General features: G+C 35.7%; 1 long non-coding RNA gene across 1 annotated transcript in view; it reads right to left on the minus strand.

Moving 5' to 3' along the window:
• Positions 1–14,539: 14,539 nt before the first annotated feature.
• LOC125324298 overlaps positions 14,540–22,109 on the minus strand; it is a 43,578-nt gene continuing 36,008 nt past the window's right edge. Inside the window, exons 2-3 of the long non-coding RNA XR_007202915.1 lie at positions 19,151–19,212; positions 14,540–14,980 (exon numbers count right to left, since the gene is read on the minus strand). This is a non-coding gene — a long non-coding RNA (uncharacterized LOC125324298). The remainder of the gene's footprint in view (positions 14,981–19,150; positions 19,213–22,109) is intronic.

Here is a 22,109-nt window from a genome sequence, read left to right on the forward strand (position 1 = left end):
ACGTTGAAAGCAAAGTTATGCTTTGCTGTGGCTGAACTGCAACAAAACATTGTTACAGGGAGTTCGTATTTGTGGGACTCTGCACTGTGCTGAGAGATTCTCATTGCTTCTGTTGACTCTTCAAATGTTCAACAAAATGTAACTTCAAAACATAGAACAAGGCATAGACAGCAAAAAAATACTCAAGCATTTGGGAAGACACACATTGTACAGCTAAATAAAAGAAAGCTCAATTGTATTTCTTCTTCTAAATTATTTTTATTTCATTTTCAAAAATACATAAATCTGTGTGGCTTAAAAAAATGGATTCTATGATTGGTTTTGGAACAAAACACTTTGTTTCAACAGAGTCAAAGCATGACACAGCCCTGAACTTAAGAATAATTTCCACGCTAACATTGAAACATTTCATACCCCTAATGCCAAGAAAGGGTGAATATTTTGAGTCTCTTTTTCTTGTTCTAAGTGACTCTATTGAAAAAATTAGGATGATTCCAGAAAGCACATGTATTTTCACATCAATGGGAAAATGTCATCAAATAATTTCTGACTGAATTAAGATACATAATTGAAAATATGTTTTTTAAAAATGTGAAAATAACATTAATTTTGCTATGCATGACTTCTCTTTTTTCTTTTTTTTTTTTTCTAGTTTAGCAGTCATTTTTACTCAAATTTCTATCCTTTTCTACTCTTAATAGAGCTTTTGGTTTTTTTAGTTAATGGTGATATTTATCCTCCTTATGATACTGTATTAATCCTTGCATATTATTTCAGGGCAGCCAGAGTACTGGGAAAAATAACCATGTGTATGTAACATATTTTATAGATCTTTGATGTATAGAAGAGAGGTAAATATAGGATAAAATTCCTTCTCTTTTAATACTTTTACTGATTTAGTAGTCACCATAACACACTTCTCATCACTTTTTAAAATGAAAATGTACAGTCTTATTGGTTGATGCATTTGAATTTAAATGATTTGCTAACATAGACAATACATTACTGTGAAAATTTGTGGGTTTAAACTAAGTCATCATTAAATCTGACATTTTTACTGTGGGTCTGTCAATCAAATGACAAATAGTTTACATGAAAAATGTGTGTTGCTATTTGATCTGTGATCATTTAATCTTAATCTTACTTTATTAAAAAACAAACAAAAAACATTAATTTAGATGTTGCACATGAATAATCTGTTTCAAATCAAACTGCTTGGAATCCTATTTGAATATTTCCAGCAGGGAACATCATTTTCTAAATTAACAAGAAACAGAGATTTTATTTTAATATATTTAGAACAAACCAAAACCAAACCAACAAATTCCAATTGGATTTATCATCAGAAACACAGCTTTGTGACTGCATAGCTGTGGGGTAGATAACAGAACATTCCTAAATGAAACATCAGGAAACATCACTTCATTTGAGGCTTCAGGTAAGCTTTTTAAAGAGATTAATTCGTTTACTTTTAATATTTTAAGCCTTGTACCACTACCATTTTGACAACGTGATCATTTCAGAACTTGAAGTGTCTGAAGGCTTTAGTTTAAAGGCTCAGTTCTAGTTTTAATTTTTATTTCATAATTCAAATTTCATTTATTAAGTAGTAATATTGTTATTTTACATGAATATTGGAAAAAGGTCTAGAAGTGCCAAAGATAAGAGATACCTAGAGATTAAACACGTGGTTTTGGTTACAGGAGAACTGATAGGAGGTTTATAATGAAATTGTGGGGATTATATCTATTTTAAGTGACATATGGCTTATTTATAAATAAAAATATGATTGGCGGGGAAATAGACAGAACCTTATTATTGTGTCTTATTTATCTACTTTTATGTCTTCCAGTACTGTAAAATCTGTTCACTTTCCAGTCATTGTGACTTTAATATCACAAAAGAAATGGAAAGATAGGAAGCATTAATATTACAAAATTTAAAATATTCATATATAGGAGACTGCAGCAGAGAAATTTATCCTTTAATTTAAAAAAAAAAAAAAAAAGCTGCCTACATAATTTTTAAAATCTGCCTATAAATGCTCAGTCTTAAACTTACAGAAACCAAAAAATGTATGTACCAAAAAAATAAAATTGACCTAGATGTTAACCGAACTTAAAAATGTCAATTGGCTTTACCTTTTACTTTCATATGTTCTTACAATAAGGTAAGTGAAAAAAAAATAAATCTGAGAATTTAATAAAGCTTGGAGAAACCATGGAAAATAAATTAATAAAGAACCTGTGTGTATCCTATCCTGTGAAACGAAACCTGTATCTTTTAGCTGGTGGTTAGTCCATTATTTGTACTCAAACTACAGCCTTAGCTGCTCACTCAGTAAAGACTCAGAAGTGTGATCAGGAAACTTTTTTAACTGGTTGAGTTGACTTTATGGAAACCTGGATTTCTACAGTCTCTCTGAACATGCACGGTTACATTCGTTCATCTCTGCCATCCTACACATCTTTATTGGGCCCAGGTGATGAACATGAAGAGATGAATAACCTGCTTTTTTGATAGTCCCTGCCAATTTTAATAAAGGCTAAGATAGTGCTTTTGAAAAGTTACCTAAAGAGTACTATTAAAATCAAACTTTAATTGAGGTACCCAGCTTATCCTCATCCTGATCTCATCACTTTTCATTCACATGTGACACGTTGCCGGCTTGTAATAAGAACTTATAATAAAAGGTGGCCTAATGGGAAGATAAAAACCAGGATGGAAATGGCTTATTGCTTGAAATGAGTTCAACATGGGACTGATGGATTTTAGCAAGATAAGTAGTAAAGACTGCTTAATGACAGCTGTCTCCTATTTATTTACACTAAAATCCCATTTATCTGAAGGTCTTGTTTCACAACATAAATTAGCAGGTAACCAGAAGGGCTTGTCACACAGATCAGATCATCAAGATTGCTCTGTGTATTTCAAAGTGCACAGTTAAATTCATCTTTCCTGCACAATTGGTAAAGAAGAGCACATGAACTCCCACAAATCTCAGCCTGGTAGGTCCCAGAAGCTGCTCCTGCCCAAGGCTAGAGTCAGTACTCAATATAGTCAGTTCTCAAATAATGAAGTGTGCAGATAAATCCTGGCATAAGCATGCCAACTGATAGCACTATGTAACGAACTTAGAAAGGCTGAATAAAAGGATGTTTAATTCAAATGAAATTGCAAGGAAAACTTTATGCATAGAACATAAATACCCATGCTTCATTACAATGTAGAAAGGGCTATTAAGACAGTGCCCTGTAAATCTTTCTGCTGCTTGGTTTCCCCTCTGGGTAGCCACCAACTCTAGGTTTCTCAGCTCACACTACCCCCTCTGTTGTGACATCATTTATGTTTGTCCCTGTGATTCATGACAACTTTTCTGCCATCTGGGTGTCTAAACACAGTGCTACAATTAAGACTGAATCTTTAACATTTCTATTCATATATTGCATTCAAGATTTTCCCCAAAGCATCTATACACCTTTCAGTAATGATAAATAGCTGACTCAGGTATCTATTCATATATCTCTGAATATAAAACAAGCATTAGATAGTGCTGTTAATGTCTAGGGCTGACTTCAAGCTGATAAACTGAGAACAATATTTATAATTCAAAATCTGCATGGAAAACGTGTCTTCAGAAATATGGTTGTGCCAGCTGCCAGGATTAAGGAGCATTCTGGCTGTGGAAAATATTCTGTGAGGCTCTGTATAAGCCTGCTTTATATCTTCAGTGGAGCCATGTTTGAGCAGATGCCTGAAGTAAGCTGATGCTTTCAGCAGTCTGGCCTGTCACAACAGAGAGTCTGAAAGTACCACCCTCCATGGAAACAAACTAAAGGTGATCTGAGACAAGGCATGATTGAAGATTTTTGGCTTGAGCAAGGTAACTGTTTATACCAGCTTTTTTTTTTGGTGGTGGTTTTTTTTGTTATTGCTTTTTTGTTTGTTTTTTTACCTTATATGATCATGATATTCCTTATTCTTTTAAAACATACAAGAAATCTTGCTGCCTGATTCTCTCCTCTCCTGTACTATTTCTCTATTCCTGTCTGTGGAGAGTTTGCTACAGCTACAAGGGGATCACAATCCAGGATGGTGATTGCTCTGTGAACAACCAGGGTGACTGAATATATTATTTAATGCAATATTGAAAGCATGACATCCTTAATTTCCTGCAAGAATTGAGCATCATTGCAAGTTAGAAACTGCTTTTAATAAACTTATTAACAATGACCAAATCAGATCCTGGCTTTGTACAACTTCCACAAACAATCTGGTACAAACTTCTGCCAAATGTGAAATGTCTTTTGAAGCAAAACCCTGGCAGTTCCAGTTTCTTCAAGAAAGTCTTCCTCAAGACTTCTGTGAAAGAACTCTGTCTTAAAAGGTACCAATAGCATCTGTATTAAGAGGAAAAAGAGTCTTCAGAATTCACCTCTAAAACAGAGCTCAAAATCTCCATCTCACTTTCTGTCATGATTCAAAAATATGAATAGAGATTTCAGTCATGATTTGTGCTAAAACAAGCTGGGTTATCTTCCTCTTTTTTGGGGCTATGTGCATGGAGGATGCCAGCCACGTAGTACTGAGGGATCCAGAGCCTTCAGGATCAAGTTTACTTACAGCGCTGGGATGTAAGGTGTTCCTCTTACAGCATTTTGATATTGGACCAGTACACAACATCAATAAACAAAGGTTTTTTTATCTAGTCTGTATCCTCAATACTTGACATTTTAGGTGTAAAGAAAATGGAAGCCAAGTCAGACTGCTAAAAGGATAGAACAGATAGTAATAGAAATTAAACATATCAAAAGTTAGGAGAATGATAAGAGACAGGAGATATTCTGAAAACTCATTCCAGCCTTTTAGTCATTAAAAGAAGGGCAGAGATGCTCGTCTGTTAGTCCCTCATTTGGAAGGATGTTGCCTTTTGATACTGAGATGTCTGATGGTATTTACCAACCTTTTTGCTTCTGCCTTTACTGAAAAATCAGCACATTGAAGGGAAGAAAGCAAAAGGCTATTGCAAAAAGTAAAGAAATAATCTGTTCCCTACATATCACAGTAGGTATGAGAGGTAGTAGTGGACACTAACTGCACCAGGAGGGATTTAAGTTAGGAAGCAGAAAAAGCTTTCAACTAGTATGGATAATGAGCAACTGGAATAATTTGACTGGGGAAATTGTGGAGTCTTAATCTTTGAACCTTTCCAAGGACAACTTGGGCAATTTGTCAGGAGCAGTCCATGATAGGAATAGCATCTGTCACAATGTGACTCTGACCTGGGGCAGAAGGAAAGTCCAGGTGATGCTCTTGAGGCTCCTTCACTTTTTTATTTTTCTATGACTTTTATAGTTTACTCTTATTCAGAAAACTAATAAACAAAATCATAGCTACTGGCTTTTTGTTACATGCATACCTGCAATCTCCAGAATTCCTGATTGCCTTTGGGAAGCATTATATGGCTATTGTTGCTATGTCAATAATTTTTATATCACCTGTGGGACAAGTTAGGATTTGTAAATAAACATATTGTCAGGCAAATTTAAATCAGTCTTTCCTTTGACTTCAAGAGGAGCTCAATTGCAGAATGTAGATTCAGACAACTAAGTTGACAGCTGGTCTCCCAGGGCTCCCTTTGTATGATGGGCACTTTCAGGAAGCAACTGAGAGCATGAGACTAATTTATTTCTTCTGAAGACTAGCCAAATAACTAAGCAGGTTATTAAAGTAAATCAAATTGGAAACCAATAGTCGGACAGTGTTAACACTCTCCTTCCACACCTTCATAATGCCTAACTTACTAAGCAATAAATAGCCAATATTTAGAAAGAAGATATGAAAATAGATTGAGGAAAAAATAGCATTAAATTAATCACATCCACAGAGTTTAAAGATTTTGCTGCAATCTCTCCTCCCATTTCTGTACCATAAATAATATCAGGGCAAACTAACTGTTTTCCCTTACAACTCAATGTGAAAAAATTTCTGAAATAGGCTGGCTATGTAAATATCTAGTGAGGACTAAAAGAAAGCAAACCTACTCTATTTTGGCTCCCAGTCAGAGCGGTAGTAAAAATAAGATAGTGTTAAATAAATATGCTTTAGGACTCCTTAGATGTGTTTTATAGTAAGAATAAAGTAAACACACTCAGCATAATTTCTTTCAAGGCTTTTTGAGATGTAGATTCCCATAGTTAAGTTACAGAACAAAATTAAAGAACACAGAAAAAGTTTTCTCTAGCCTTCAGCTTCCTGGTCTGCGTCAATTAAAATTATCCTAGGATCAAGAGTGGTCCTCTTTCGGTCCATAATATGCAATATTTTTTTTCTTATCTAACAAGGTCTAGCTGAGTAACTCCTCAACATTGAGAGAATATTGATGAGTGAAAACATAATATTTTCTTCTTACTATTCACTTAAAACAATTGTTCAGAAGACTTTCAGGTAGCCTTCTGCACATGATGGGATTGTCTAAGGAATAAGGAGGAGGCTGTGACTGAACAGCACAAGAAAGAGCCCAGGACTGCTTTGTTAATTAATTAGTTAGTTAGTTAGTTAGTTTGTTTGTTTGTTTTTATGAGATAGGTGTATCATAATTTCATCAAATTTTTAAATTGTTATTTATATTCCATCTCACTGTTTCAACTGGATATCACATTTCATTGGCACGTTTATTCAGCACAGCCTCACTGAGCCCCGGGGTAAACAGTCTCCCACTCAAAAGTGAAAATTCACAGTTTAATAGGAAAATAACATGTTTGCTACTACAAGTAATGGAAAAGTCCACACAACTTTCAGGGACTCTAGTTGGAATCGTGATAATAATTAGTACAGCCATGAGACAGTTTTGACCCATATAATCAAAAGGATATGTGTCACATTAATACTGTCATTACCATGTAGGTTAACCTAAACATCCATATTTATCTTTTCTTAAATACTTCTTTAAATATATAATTCATATTGATGCAAAAAAAATTTAGTTATTTAGCTTGCAGTATGAATGCAGTACTAAAACTTTTTCTTTTTTATTCTTTTATTTCCTTGTCAACCAGCTTGTGAATCCTTGCCACAGTGACAAAAGTATCTTTGATGGCAGTTGCCTTTGGGGTCTCCCTTGTGCTGAGGGGGCTCAGAGCCACTTCCACAGGCACCAGAATATCAGGTTATTGAGGGGTTTGTTGCACCCTGCTGCTGCTGCAAGGGGAAGGATTGTTTCTCCCCAAGATCTCTCATAAAAGGATATTGCTTCTTGACTGCTGGCAGGAATGTTTAACGCCATCCATGCAAGTGCCCTGCAGAGTTATGCAGGTTAACAACTTCCACAGCTTAGATAATGCTGCAGGAATTGGTGCTGAATAAATAATTCATGTAGACTTCTTATGGCTGAAAAAAACCCACAAAACTTGTGTAGTTTGACTCAGATTCAAGCTGCTGTTAAAGTATTAGGTTTTATCACAGATGTCATTTTTGCCTATTTATTTCTTTTGACACTTGGCCTTTTCCAGAGGCTTGATGGCAGTATAATAGAAACTTGATAAATGGATCCATACATTGTTTTCATTCTTTCCAGATGTTTCCTTCAATATGCAGAAAGCTGCAAAGTTCAAATTTTAGTATCTCTTACAAGACAAGGAGTGCAGTTCAGAAAACAGTGTGGATCCTTATTTGGCCAGAAATTTTGTTTATTTTGGTTAGAATGGGACACACATCAATAGACACATTTAAAATAAAACAAAAAAATAATGAAAAAAAGAAATCTATGAAGTTTTTCAAAGAAACCAGTTATGGAAAATACTAAATGCAGTTTTTATTGTAGATGGGACAGCTAGTACTGTCTGCTGACTGCCTCTTCCTGACACCCACGAGTATACTCTAGATGCATTTGGTTAGTGCTGCTTACCCATGCATTACTACCACTAGCTGTTGTAATAACAGCAGGCTAAATAGAAGCAATGTCTACAACCACTCTGCAAAATTTCCTTGTGTCTGAATATAGACTGTGCTTGTTTTTTTATAGGGTCTAGATGCAAAACTTTGAATGACAGTCACGACTAAATGATGTAAAAAAGGGTTGCACAGAACATTCAAACCTTTAGTAATTAATTTAAAATCCTGGGACTTATCTGACACAAAAATTAATAAAAATGAAAGCACGGACAAGTTCTATTTCCTGCTGCTATGTTATGTAACCCATTTTCTCTTTAGAAATTAGGCCATAAGAAGTTACTGAATTGCAAAGTAGTTCAGCTGGTATTTGCATCCAAATATAGAAACACTGGCTATAATAACCTACCAGTATAAAGGTTACTTCAAAAGTCCTGTCATTATCTTCTTGTATGGTTGTCATAACATTTCTTCATATAAATATGTGAATGAATAAAGTCGTTTTAAGGAGATATTGAAAGAGTTTTTTCCTTTCAAAGTTTGCATATCCTGAAATGCCCAGATTTCAGGAGCACCTGTTTTCTCACATGAAATCTTTATATAATTTGTTTTTCACCTTTGTGTTTTATTGAGGTGCACAGCTGTGGATTTTTGGTTTAACCTTTTAGAAAGAAACCTGCAGCTTTATAGTTTTGTTACATTCAAAAATATAGAAGGCATTGTCCTACAGAACTGGCAGCTTTTCTACTTAAAAGCTCATAATTTAGTTAAGCCCTCTAATAGAACTGTATTTCATATATGCTGAAAATACCCTTTATGCTTGTGTTACTCCTCAGAGAATCTAAAGATGGAAATAAAGTCATTTATTGCATAAGGAATAGTGACTGTATTGGCCATTAACCTCAATAAGTTGCCTAGACTAGAATGGGGCATATAAAACACTCATAGTAGTGAGATTTGACAGTACAAGACATTTATTCAAGCCAAAGTACTGCTTATAGAAAGGAACTCACAGATATCTGTACTCACACTACTCTGTGCTGCCATCTTCTCCAGTCAGATAATTTGTTTTCTGCTTCATACAATATTTGAGCATTATGCCCCAGGCACTTCATTTTCTTACAGCAATTTCCTCTTCTCCTACAATAATAGTACTGAAAAAAAGTGTTATTCTTTATTAACTTATAAATGAATTTTTGTCCTTTAGCATTTTACTTACAACTTTAAATGTAAGTATAATAAAATAATTAATGGGGTATACATTATACTGCTAATATGAAGAACACTTTGTTAAAAATTAAACCCTTTGCATATTTATTTTGCATGTAGTAGCATATACACATTTCTATTTTTTAAAACTGTTGAAAACTATATTAACTTTTCAGAACAAGAAAAAAGAGAATGCTTCCATGACTAACTTCCTCCAAGCCTCTGGTTGAATGCAAATATCAGTTTATCTGTTTCTAAAATTTTATGTAAATGCATGCAACTCCAAAATGTTTTGCAAAAGTGAATTATCTTCTGGAGCCCAGTGATACAAATCCTCTGCTTCTAGGTACTCTTCCAAGTCTGGCAGAATTGGGCTGTTAATACTTAAAAAAAAAAAAAAAAAAAAAGTGAAAAAGTTGTGTGAAAATATTGTGTAAATTATAAATTCAAACACTCAGAAGTTAGAAACTGTCTGTTTAGTTAAATTCACTCTCTCTGTTTTTGTATAACTGAATGAAAACCCAGGCATCTTTCCTCATAATACACAATTGTTTTCTGCAGGAACCCTGCCTTCTCTTGTGAATCAGTTTTATGGTACTGTTTGAGTGTGGTGATGTACAGTTCTTAAATCCATTATTGAAAGCATCCACTCATCTACTGCTTGCTTAGCACTGTCTCAGTCTTGAAATAATTTCTTTGACAATTTTTATGATTTTTAAGATCTTAAACTTCTAAGATTTTTGTCAAGACCTTAGAGTTACCCACAGCTCTTTGTGAGTGCTCCAAACATCTTAAGTCTGAACAAAATTCACATGCTTAATTCTTAATCCACATATATAGAATTCTAGAACTGTAGAATAATTTGGTTTGGATGGGACCTTAAAGGTCATCTAATTCCAATCACGCCAGTGTGAGCAGGGAATGTTCCGCTAGACCAGGTTACTCAGACCCCCATCCAACCTGGTCTTGGACACCTCCAGGGATGCTCTCTGAGCAACCTGTCCCAATTCCACCCTTATAGTAAAGAATTTCTCCTAATATTTAATCTAAATCTCCTTTAGTTTAAGGCCATTTCCCCTTGTCCTGTTGCTACATCTCCTTGTGAAGTCCCTTTCCAGTCTTCTAGTAAGCCCCTTTATGTACTGCACATAAATCAGCTCAGTATCAAGATATTTTTCCACCTGCATCTTTCCTGGGACTCACTTCAGTGAGTTTTCTTAGAAAATAGCTACAGGATGAAGTCTTGTCCAGAATGTAATAATGGACAAGGCTGGCCATGAAATGCAAATCTTCTTTAGTGATATATGGTGTCTGTAATAAAAGCCTCCTAATGAATTTTATATTGTTTTTTTGCAAAAGGAGACTACTCCAGATAGGAAGGCACTAGCCACAGAGGACGACAGCTGGTGATTGATTTTGTCTCCCTCATTCTTGTTGATGTTTCTGAGTGCTGTATGTGTGCTTGGATGAAAGCGTTCTCCTTTCATTGCTCTGCTTTTCAGTGGAAACTGCTGTAATTACTCAACTTCGTAACAACCAGCTACACATGGTTGATCAGGAGTGGTTTCTAGCATGGACTGAATGGAAGTCTTTGGATTTTATCAAGACCTCCATCAGCTTCCTGCCCCAAATGGGAATGAGAGGGCGTCGTGCCCTCTCTCAGCATTGCTCAAACCTGGGCTTCATTTTGAAGTACCTAACTTCACTCATTTGTGTGTCTTTGCAGTTGAGATTGAGGGTGATCATAGAGCATATAGGCTCAGAGCAAACTCGCTTTGGGCATTGCCAGTAAGCAAGAAACTTTCTACAAGCGCTGCCCATATATCATTACCTCCTAGCTGCCACATGTTGCTTCTCAAATGATTGAGAGTGGACTACTTAGAGGACCCCAAAGGCTGCTGGTTATGCGGTCAAGAGAAGGGAGGTGGCTACTCCACTTGAAGTTAACAATAAGCTTTTGTTGAGTGGCGTTCTCAGAAAATGATTAAATATTAATTATTTTTCTTTTAGATGTTAATTATCTTTTTTTTTAGACCAAATTTTCAGCTACCTACAGACTATGTTCCCTAGAAAAACGAGATGTTTGACTGGTCAAGAGGGAATGTGTTGGTCATTTCACAACTTGCAAAGTGACAGGCAAGTAAATCTGAAGCTGAGAACAGGGTGCTATAAAGGGTAGGTAGGAAATATCACTCACCCATAAGAAGCAGCATGGAAAATTCATCACAAATCCCCTTGTGCGTAGAATGAGCCTTAGGTGAGCCTGTTCTAAGGATGGAAACGTGAGGATATAAAGCTTGTTCCTGAGGCTCACAGGATCCACAGACTGGGAAACAAGGATTTTGAAAGCTATGACCCCAACCCAGCACTGTAGGAGTTTAAACACAGCTTGGATGGGGGTGTGTGCCTTAAATCCTAGTCTAGGCACAGCGTGGAGTGGGAGGTCATCATAGAAATACCTGATCCAACTCCAGGAGTGGTGATGTGTCGTAGTGACACTTTGCAGCTTCATAGGTAAAACAGCAGGGTTAGTAGGTCTTTTGTCAATTTTGTTAGTCTGTTCGTTTTTTCCCATTTTCAGTTTCATCTCAGAGCTCCATAACATCAAACTCCTTCTGTATTTGGATACCAAAATGTGAAGAGAATCAATTGGAATTCTCTGGTGACACTGGTTTTCATGGGAAAATGAAAAAAAAAAAAGCTAAATTATAGAAACTTTAATTTTTCAGAGAAATATGTTAGTTTCTTTTGATGAAACAGCCCAGAAGACAGCTTTCTGATACAAACCCTAGAAACCCACTGATTGCTTGCCTGCTGTTGGAGCTCAAACTCCCCACCTGTGGATTTGACATAACCCCACCTTCAAAGCTCTGGATCACACAGCACACACACTTTGCCAAGGAGACCGGCCATCAGCTTTGAAGGAGTGGAAAGACATTATGGAGATGAGGAAACAAAATTCAAAACCTACTCTCTAAGTGGAAGAAGCTGTTCAAACATGGAGCTGTGTCACACAGCAGGTTAATGTTTGAAACATAATGTGCAGCCCAAAGAATTTAAATGCATTTTGGTCCTCTTTTAAAGCCTAAACTTGGACTCTTCTCTCTTACACTCTCCCTGCCATGGAGCAGAGCACTTCAGAGTTTCAGAACCAAATCCCAAGCCACCTAGTTCCCAGATTCCAAGCACTGGCTGTCCCTGTCTGAATGGTCTCTCATATGAGAAACTATTGGAATATGAGCTGTCATTCTCAGGATCTTAAGATCCAGTGTATTTTGGAGATTTTCTGGGAAGAACATTGGCTATAAGTAAAACAAACAAGCATTTTTATTTCTCTTTATGCTTTTATTTCCTACAAGAAGCATGAAATATGTGGTCTGTTTGGAATTTTAACTTTTTTCCCAGTCCCCAGAGAAGTCAGTTTTTCTATAAAGTGGAGATTTGAACATGTTTTGTATGTTTGTGGGCAAGAAGTGGATATTTGACCCTGTTTGTTCATTTTCCTTTATATGTAATATATTTTTCTTTATCACAAGTCTCTAAGGAAGCTAAAGATGATACTATTCTTCTCATTTTATTAATTGGAACCTGGAATAAATGGAATAGAGGCAAAAATGTTGACTTTAATTTAAGAGTGAATTTTTACACTTTATATACAAGCAGGGTTCTTATTGACCTGATTAGCAAACCTTGACCTCAACTCTTCTGAGCATCAAATATCACTTTTGGGTAGCCAGAAACAAATTTCAGTTAATGTAAGGTTCTCTTTATTTTTTTTAAAGGCAGAAGAGCAATCTGATTTTTTAAAAGTAGCAGTGAATCATAACAACCAAGAAATCATTTTAGCCTAATTTTCTAAGACAAGTTTTTGTTCCTGTCTGTGCACACACAGTCACATTTGTCCATTTTTGAACTTACTGATCAATTTAAACAAAGACCTGACAAGAAAGTATAGATTTCAGAAACAACTGAGGTAGTTATTAACCAACAGTTATCGTTCATAGTTAAGTACAAGTTTTCAAAAATCACAATTGCCAGGGTGTGCAATGAAGGAACAGGGAAAAACTCTGTGACACTATCTGATAAACCACCCAGCTCACAAATTCTGCAGCAGAAGAGACAGAGGTCCCATGAAAGCCTCTTGCAGTGCATGACCTGATTTATTAACAGTTCATTCTGCACTGTAATCTGAATGAGGCTTGGGTAATGGAGGGAAAAAAAGAAAAAAGTGCTGTGCTTATGTATTAAAAATATGGGTACTGAAAATGTACACATCTATGGGTTCTGCTGGTAACTTTTCCTGTTAGCCCCCACTAAAATCTCAGTCTTGTTTTAGTCCTGCCTTAAATGCAAAGCACACAAATGCCAGCACCAAGACAACACTTTAGCACACTGGGGTAGGAAGCACAACCTGTCTGTCCTCAGTGAGGATCCTCATCAGCTAAAGGGCATCATGGCTTCCCCTACCAATTGGAAAAATATTGATTCCATGTTTTGATACCACACTCTCGTTCTCTAGGTGTTACGAGGCATGGTGGAACATGATATTATCCCTACTGTCACTGATAATGACAGTGGGAGCTGTAGGGATGAGCTGTTGGCCCTGCTGCGCCGTAGTCCCACACCTCTCTTTAGTCAGAGGAGTTCTTGGAGACTCAGGAATGATGGTCTCTGTTCCCTGCTATACAAAGGAATGGGTCTCATTAGTCAGATTCTATGACCTCTTACTCCTGTAAAAGGAAACTTCAAATAATGCCCTATTCTGCTTCTGCAGCCCTCAGATGGAGCATATGCATTTGTTCCTGGAGATGCAGTCTTCTTTGTGCAGGCTACAAAGAAAAGGGTCATGTTCTCTATCAAAGAAAACTGCAGAAAATTGACTGCCAGACTAAAAACTACTCACTGTAGTTATGAAAAGATCATTTTAAGGGATCATAATTTAAGAAAATATGAACAATATTTTTTATGCATGAGAAAAAAAACGAAACTCATGACATGGAAGCAAATTGTCTTCCAAAGTTCATGAAGTCTTCCCAGTACTGAAGTACTGCAGCTTCTCTTCTAAGGGCTGCAACAAACAAAACTTGTTTAAACACCAGGTTACACACTAAGAATACCTAAAAACTATACTTTTTCAAATAAAGAGTTCAGCAAAGGTACTGAGCATATCTGGTAGCTTGGCAAAGTCATGAGTCAGTGAACACAGGGCCTTATTATAGAGTTTTGTGCAATTTCTCTTACACTAGGTTTTCCTTGATGGTAGATGAAGACTACTTCAAAAGCAAGAGGCACAGTCATATAACCCAGACAGGCACGAAGGAATGTAAATTTTGCTTGCACGTATGCATTTAATCTATGAGGTTTATGCTAGCAAGGATCACTCATGAGGCTAAGAGTTGCAGAATTTTAGCTTTATTCATGCAATATAACACATGGCTGATTCACTGAATGCAACAACATGAACCCAGAAATTTTTGGCCAGTATAACTCCAGAATTGGAAAAAGATGTGCCAGGAGATTGTCTCCTGTTCACTCAGAAAAAAGTTCAGCAAGTATTACACTGTGTTCTGCTGCCCTAATCTCCTCTGCCTGTCCTTCAAAAGAAGCCTGTATCCTTCCATTCCAGTACTCCAGTCATAGGAGCCATCCCACCATGTCTCCATGATTCCAGTAAGACTGTAGCCCTGCAGGCATGTGCACATCTCTCACTCCTGTTGTTTATTCCCCATGCTGTGTGCATTTGCATAGAACCGTTTAAGTTGGGCCCCGCAATGAAGCCAACTCGCTGGCTGGAGTAGCTGGAATTCCTTTGTGCTGCTCTTCAGGTGCTCTCCTGCTGATCTGTGATCCCGCTCCAGCTTCTGGGCATCTCCTGCTGATACTGGCATGAAGGAATTAAATTATGAATAATTCATCTTGGCTGTTTTGGAAAATAATTTGTAGTTATAAATAGTAACATATAATGGACTGGTATCACTGCAACATGTCACAAATTGTCTGTTTGATACTGTTATTAATAATGACATAACTTTTGTTTGTCCAACTGGATTCTGTTCCACACGAAGTTATCTACCCATGATTTTTAAGATAATAACTTGCCATTTACCACTTGAAATACCATAGTTTGAATTTGTAACAAACATATAAATCTAATCCAGAGAGCCTGTCCTTCTAAAATCAGGTGAGGCATTGATTTAAGACATTTCTCATGAAACATACATGAAAAAATTGCAGCAACTTTGCTTTGAAAATACTTTCTTCAAGCAAACAGGCCTCCACTCTGGAACATATGCTAGATGAGTTCAGTTCATTTCAGCCTAGGCAACCTCAAATATCCCTCTCGTCATTTGCAGAGTATTTAGGGAATTATACGAGTTCTTCTTTAAACTTATGTCCTAAGCAATTCATTGATGGTATCTAGAGTGGTATAAGATCTGCAGAGTTCAGAAAATCTGGCATGTCTCTTGTGCTATAAGGTCACAGCATAAGTGAGAAATTACTTAGAAGCTTGACACCTTGCAAACTGAAATATTCAAGGAATGGCATTGTTGGAGGTGGTCCTGGTCTTTATGAGCTTACTCCTGAGGATGGACCTTTTAATTTTTGTGGAACCACTCACAAGAATAAGTAGCCTCTAGCATACAGTCTACATCACCAGACATTAAAAATGTGGCCATTTTACATTTAAATATTTGTAGTAGCTCTGCTTGCAAAATGAACAGTAAAACTTCTAGGATGAAACTTACATTTATGCAACTGTTTGCAAAAGTATAAGTTTTCCTACTATACATTATTGGAATAATTTAATGGTATTCAATTTACTGGAACTATATTACTTTAAATATTACTTTTGATTATGTTATTTTCTAAAATAAGTTGTATAGAGGCCAGGAGACATTTGTTGTGTTATGTCAAAATCATAATTAATATTAAACAAAAATGTCTCTAAAAGCGTAATACATAATTGGTTCAATCCATTTTTCAGAGAATGAGTCTGTGCAAATGAGGCTTTCTTTATATACTCATATACATAGCAAATTGTCTTAAAGTGTTAGCATAGTCTTTAGGAACTCTCAAGTGTACATTTAACATCCGAGATTCATTGTATCTGGCATTTGCACAACTGTTGTCTCTAAAAGCAAGTAATGTGAATTGTCACAACAATGATTCTTTAGGGAATGCTTCTTTCTACCATGATGGATTCTATTTTTCTGTGAAATTTTGAAAATTGAACTGTTCGTGGTAATAGAGTTTAAACTCCTCCACTTCTCCAAACAGAATTCATTTATGTACATGCACTTGGAGCACATCTGCACCCAGTTAACTGCTTTCAGTTAGCAAAATCAGCTGCTTTCAATAATTACACGCATATGTGAGTTCCTGAATCACATTCACTTTATAAAATGTTACATCTATATGTAAACTTATACTTTTTTTTAACCAGTGTAGTAGATAAAATTTCCCATATTCATGGCTTCTTGAATTAGCTTTCACAGAATTTCTACACTTCTTAAGGAGATATGTAGCATATGTCATATTGATCCCAACAGATTTTAGGAGCAGGCTTGTGGCACTATATCCAGAAAAGGCCAATGCAAATACACACCAACTCAAGATGTGCTTCTGCAAGCAAAAAACCTCATAAAAAATGCTTTGAAAAGGGAGGCACAGTACATGAGAAAGTGTTTTTAACTCACCTCTCCAAAGGTGCCAGCTATTCCATCTACACATACACTTAAAAAAGAAAATTACTTAGAAAAGCCCACAGTTTCTTCCTTATGCTTTTAATTCTTCTTCAGAGAGGAAAATTTCTTATGAAACCAGACAGGTTTTTAGGCTCAGGGTTCTTCAACCAGCTCATAAATAAACAAATAAATTGCCAGCTAAATAAATAAATAAATATTTTAATTGTTATTACTGTTCAGTCTGTCTCCTTTTGGTTTCATGTTGCATGGTCACCAATCCAAATACCTTCCCATTAGGCATAAACTTTAGACTGTCCTGACTGCAACAACAGTAAAAAACAAACAAAAAAGCAAAATATTTAATTTTTCTAGTTCTGGATAGCTCATACCACTCAAAAAATAGTCAGGACCAACAAACTCATAAGTATCTGGTCAGTAAAATTTCATATGTTACTTTGTGAAAATTGAATTTAAAATATAATCTTACACTTTTTAAATATACCAGCTTGTTTTTTTAAAATACTGTAATAAACCCAATATGATAGAGAATAGAACAATGTGGCTTGTAAAGTAGAAAACAATTAGATACCAATGGAATCCTTGACTTCAGAGGAACAAGATTATTTCATTTATTTCTCTGGACTTTTTTAAAAAAGAGATTATAAATGTATCAAAATGATAAGCATAAATATGATGCTATACTTTCATTTGAAGAGTTTGAGTTTTCTGCTATAAACCATATAACCAAGAATAGTAATGGACTAACATCAAAACACACACATCTTAAAATGGCTTCACAAAGACACAGCTCCTAAAATAATTATTTTAGTTTTGAAGACTGGTTCCACCAAATCCTAGCTTTAATGTATTTTTCTCCCAAACAATAGTGGTTTTAAATTTGTGTTTGAATAAAGCATTACAAAAAAATGTAGGATTGTCAATAGAATATGAAAAGAATCTCCACTGCATTTCATATTTGATGAATGAGGAGCTGTCTAGTTTCCATAAAGGCTTCTCTCTGAGACAGTTATAAGTATGATGCACCACCCTTGGACCATGGCAATTTGGAGGGTTGGCATATGAATAGACCTGAAGGTCGGAAGTGATTGATGTGATCGTCTTGTCTGACCTTCTATACCACAAGTGGCAAGCATCCTCAGAAACAGTATTAGTACCAGAACTTGAAACATGTTTCATCTTATTTTGAAAACTGCATTGTAATCTCCCTTGAGAAGTCTGTTTCAATGTGTAGTTGTACTTCCTGCTTGGAACTTGCGTCTTATTTAATCAAGTCATTGGATCTATTTGTACCTTTGCCTGTCATACTGAAAAACCTCTCTCTACCCATCTTTTCCAGATACCAGAGTAGCACGTAAGTTCTTGACCTTCTTTATAATAACATGAAAAGAGGAGTTGATATCAGAAGAGAAGACCAATGGGCTGTGATTTAAGACCAAAAAAGAAGTGGCATCATTACATAAAAGACTCATTTCTATGCTATGAAGAAATATTGTTGAGCAATTGAAATAGGCACCAGTTCTATGACACCAGGAAAAATCCACAGATATCTGAAGATTTTCTAGAACAGAAAGGGAACAGAGAAAACATATGGAGATTCTTCACAGAAATTTCTCTCCAAAAAATGTGAAAGACAAGCATATTGAAATTGAATCTTTGGTTAGGTAAACAATGTTTCAAGGACATTTTTTTTCATAGAGTCATAGAAAAGAAACCTAGTGCAACACAAAACTTTTAGCTACTCCCCTTTCAAATACATGTTAAAAAAAATCCAAAGGTAGAGAGGCTAAAATTCTAGTTTCCTTGACTCAAAAGTGCTTGCCTGTTTTGAACAGTTTTTCATCTCAAATGCTTTTATCCTCTTTTTCTCCTTAAAAGAGAGAGGGCATGAACTCACCTTATAGTGGAAAATATTTATTGGAACATGAAGAGTCAATCACATAATGACTGGCATCAAACAGAGGTACTCTGAGCCTTTAAAGATGGAGACACCATGCCACCCTCATAATCTAATTTTGATCCCTTCTGGATGAAAGTAATCATTACTATTATTGCATTTTATCCTTTCAGAGTGTTTCCTCCAGAGTGTTGCCCTAATTGACTTTTCTATAACTATGACAGTATTTTTATGCATTAAAAGTCACATTAATAAATAAACATTATAATTATAATGCTTCCAGCTGGGAATATTTTAGTTAAAGGTCATTTTTTGTTCAATAGGTATGTAGTTTAAATGTTGTCAAGTTTAGAATTAAGAATATAAAATACAATTAAACTTCCTTTTATCTCAAATGTTCTCCCTGAAGTTATTCCAGGACGAGTATTGTAAAAAGCATAGGCAAACTCACCTTCTGCAGTAAGGTTTCATGTGTTGTGTGTCAAAGTTTTGTGAAGGACAATTCTTTTCACACTAAGCATGATATTTTAGACAGAAAGAGAAAATAAACTGAAGAAATTATATAAACCATATATTATTACAAAAATCATATTTTAAAATTATTTAAATTATTTAAAACTTTAACATTGAACAGAAAAATATTCAGGAGTGATATTCAGCTCAAACTACATGAGCATATCTAATTCACAAATTTCTTGTTCTTTCCCATCTTTATTAAATTTTAATTACATTATTACCTCTAGCTAACTTTTAGGTTTTCAGAGAATGCATTCTGTTTCCAAGGTATTGGCACATCAGCAGTTGCCATTGGATCTGAAATCTGGACACTGGAATCTACAATACCAAAAGATTCTTTCAAACCCAGTATTTTGTTCCAGTACTGTGTTACTTTCATATTCTAGTGGCAGTTTAGAAGGTGAAGTCACTAGATAAATCACCAAACTGGGAAAGGAAAGAGGAAACAATGTTCACTGCTTAATTCAAATGCACAAATTATTATAGCAATTAATGTAAATTTAAATTTTTTTATAGAAGAGATTTAAAATTAAAAAGAAAAAACAATCAAAAACAAACAGCAAGAGCAAGATGAGTCTATCAGTTTTTAGGCTATTGGCTGGGTTGTATAAAGGGTTTATTCTACATTTTTCCAATACTTACTTCATCACTTAGGGCAAGTGCCCAGAGGTGGAGGTGACACAGCAAAAATTCTGAAAACGTTATAGCCTGGATGTGTATTAATGGAGAGCTCTCAGAGAGGACAGCTACAGCAGAGTAGAGCAGACCCTCTGCCAGATGTCAGTTTTATGAATTTGAATCAAGGGAAGGAGTTCTAGTGATTCTGAAAAAAAGCCTTTGAAAAATACTGTATTTCCGTTTAAAACATTTATTTCTGCAAAATCTACAGTTTGAGAATGAAACATATGAGTTCTGAGAGTATGAATGGAGAATTCCAGTAAAGTTAAAGCCATGCTGGATATGCTGTCAGAACACAGAATCTGCAAAAGTGCATGGGAAATGGATTTTCTTTCCTATTTATAATTGACATGTTGAATATAATTGTGCTGTGTATTTGGCTAACCATAGAGCAATCTGCTTCATATTGGTTAGTCTGACACCATCATGACTGTAACTTCTATATATTGTTTAATAAAACTGCTGATTTTCACTCTTTTGAGACCCTCTTGGGTCTCAGTATTCAGACCTCTTGGTGTCAGTGTATTTTAAATTTACTGTGATTACTACTCCAGTAATAAGGCATAAATGTGTATAAGTATCCAAAATATGAGAGAATGGGTTTCAATAATTGGCTGCTACCTCTAATATTGCTCTGATTTTAGACACTAAGCTGTATCATTTATTTACACAAATGTTTGATTTTAAGCTCATAAGTCTTATTCTCTGGCCAGTAGAGGATACACTACGTCCTCTTAAATGCCCTTCAAAGTCATGCAAAAGTCAAGAAAATCTTAACAAATCTATGATCTTTTCCTTCAAAAAAAGCAATTTTTCTATAGGGACATAAAAAGAGAGTGGAGGAGGTTACAAATTCCCACACAAAATTGTGAGGAATTGCATATACTATACAGTATACACTATACACTAACAGCCACACCTCGGACCCTAGAGATCAAATATTTTCATATTTGTTAGAAAATCCTGAAGAACCTATACTGGAGACTGCTTTTACCAATCAACTTCTCCATAAATGTCACATCACAACAACACAAACCATTAAAGCAGTCCATAACATGCCTTTGAGATCTCTTGAGCAAGCATATGGTGTGCCTTTTCTGCACCCAACCAGGAGCATTACAGTAAAAGGGTTACTTTTACTGTGATCCCCTTAATTACAATATCTTCCAGCAATGTTGTGTTGTAAACAAGGTCATCTAATGGCCTAATCAGCTCATCTTCCCTTTGGGAAAAATGCATGTTATTCATTTGGGTATAAATGAAGCTGCAGCTAGAGGGGATGCAAGTGCTTGGAGACATCGGGCTAGGCACAAAAAAAACTAACTTCAAAGAACACGGTCAATTTTACACTATTTATTTTGCTATAAGTATGCCTTATTTGGAAGAAGAAAACGTAGCATCAGTTAGGGCAGGCTTATCACACCTGAGTTCCCATGAAGGATGCTCTCTTTTCCTGATTTTGTGAGGAGAAGCAATCTCTAGGATGCCAAAATGAAAAGTGATCCTAGCGACACACTGATGGCATCATTGTTGCATTTTGTTAGCAGCTTTCCCTTCAGAAGTAAACCTGCAAGGCTAAGCACTTTGGGTCACAGTGCATAACTGAAAAAAATGAATTGATAGATAGTTATGCTTGAGCACTAGCAAAAGGTAAGAGTAATGGTAAGTGTAATAAGTTTGAAACACTGGGAACATACAATTGTTCTGAAATCCCATTATGAAGATGTATTATTATTAGGTTCTGCTGTTGCCTCACTAAGAGAAAGAATATAAAACACAAATCAGTGGGCACAAAGGTGGGGATGAAATCTTAAGACGTCCGTTTTCTAAACAAACTCACAAATCACTTCCTTCGCTTGGAACGGCAGCTGCACCATTTTGAAGAGCCCCAAGAAAGAGGACGTAGAACACATGTCTTGCTGTTTTAGACTCCACAATCTAACTGGAGAAACTTGCCTTGTGCCAATAGGCATTGCAAACAACTCACTCAACTTCTCTGCCAATATGGCAATTTGCATAGCATTACCCATAATGCTTCAAACTGTGCCTTTTCTTTGAAAACAGATTTAATTGAGCCTTGCTGAGCTGCATTAATGTGTCTGTTTAAATTGAGCAAATCTAATTAGCTCACATGAAAGTTATGCCACCTCTGGTGCAGCAAAGCTAATGCAATTAAAGTCAGCCAGATGTATTGAGTATTGTAAACATGCAGTCTG

The sequence above is a fragment of the Corvus hawaiiensis genome, chromosome 4, assembly GCF_020740725.1.
Source record: "Corvus hawaiiensis isolate bCorHaw1 chromosome 4, bCorHaw1.pri.cur, whole genome shotgun sequence".
NCBI classification, from domain to species: domain Eukaryota; kingdom Metazoa; phylum Chordata; class Aves; order Passeriformes; family Corvidae; genus Corvus; species Corvus hawaiiensis.